The following is an 891-nucleotide window of genomic DNA, read 5'->3' as shown; positions in this document are numbered from 1 at the left end:
TTGTTCTTATAGGAGAAGTTTGGGTGATTCCTCCATCCAGGGTTATAGGTATTCGAGTATGGGTTCCCTTGGGTGTAGTTCACTTGCTCAGAGTGGTTTTCGTTTAACAGACTGCATTCTGCAGATTTATGTCCTTTGGTTCCACATATCTCACAATTTGACGAAACTGCAGCTACAATATTCAGGTTTATGCACATATGCTCGACCTTGAGGGCTAACACGTCCATTTTAGCTTGCATCATGTCTATAGAGCTTAGTTCATGCACTCCTCCTTGGGATTCCTTCTTCTCCATTGTCGCTCGTTCGACTCCCCATGATTGATGGTTTTGAGCCATATCTTCGTTGAGGGAACTAGCTTCAGGATAAGGTTTGTTCATCAGAGCACCGCCTGCGGCAGCATCAATGGTCATCTTAGTGTTATAGTGAAGTCCATTATATAAGGTTTGAATGATTAACCAATTTTCTAAACCATGATGTGGGCATGCTCTTAACAACACTTTATATCTCTCCCAAGCTTCGAACAACGATTATCCTTGGTTTTGGGTAAATCTAGTTATATAGTTTCGAAGAACGGTGGTCTTACTTGGGGGAAATTATCTAGCAAGGAATACTCTTCTAACGTTACCCCAAGTCGTAATGGAATTGGGTGGAAGGGAATCTAACCATGATAGGGCTTTATCTCTGTGGGAAAAAGGGAATAATCTTAAATGGATTTCCTCAGGAGAAGCTCCATTGGTTTTAAAAGTGTCTGCTAATTGGAGAAAAAAATTTAGATGTTGGTTTGGGTTCTCGGTAGCGAGACCTGCGAATTGTCTCTGTTGCACTAGTTGCAACAGGGAGGGTTTAAGTTCGAAATTATTAGCTGGGATGGTTGGGTTTACTATACTACAA

The 891-nt window shown here is 41.4% G+C and overlaps 1 non-coding gene across 1 annotated transcript; it reads left to right on the top strand.

The window, feature by feature from the left end:
- Window positions 1-465: 465 nt before the first annotated feature.
- On the top strand, window positions 466-572 carry LOC127124159 (small nucleolar RNA R71). The gene has a single exon (XR_007803786.1). It is a non-coding gene; the product is annotated as a small nucleolar RNA R71 (small nucleolar RNA).
- The last annotated feature ends 319 nt before the right edge of the window (window positions 573-891 follow it).

The sequence above is a fragment of the Lathyrus oleraceus genome, chromosome 2, assembly GCF_024323335.1.
Source record: "Lathyrus oleraceus cultivar Zhongwan6 chromosome 2, CAAS_Psat_ZW6_1.0, whole genome shotgun sequence".
NCBI lineage: Eukaryota > Viridiplantae > Streptophyta > Magnoliopsida > Fabales > Fabaceae > Lathyrus > Lathyrus oleraceus.
This window is presented reverse-complemented; position numbering and strand designations above follow the sequence as displayed.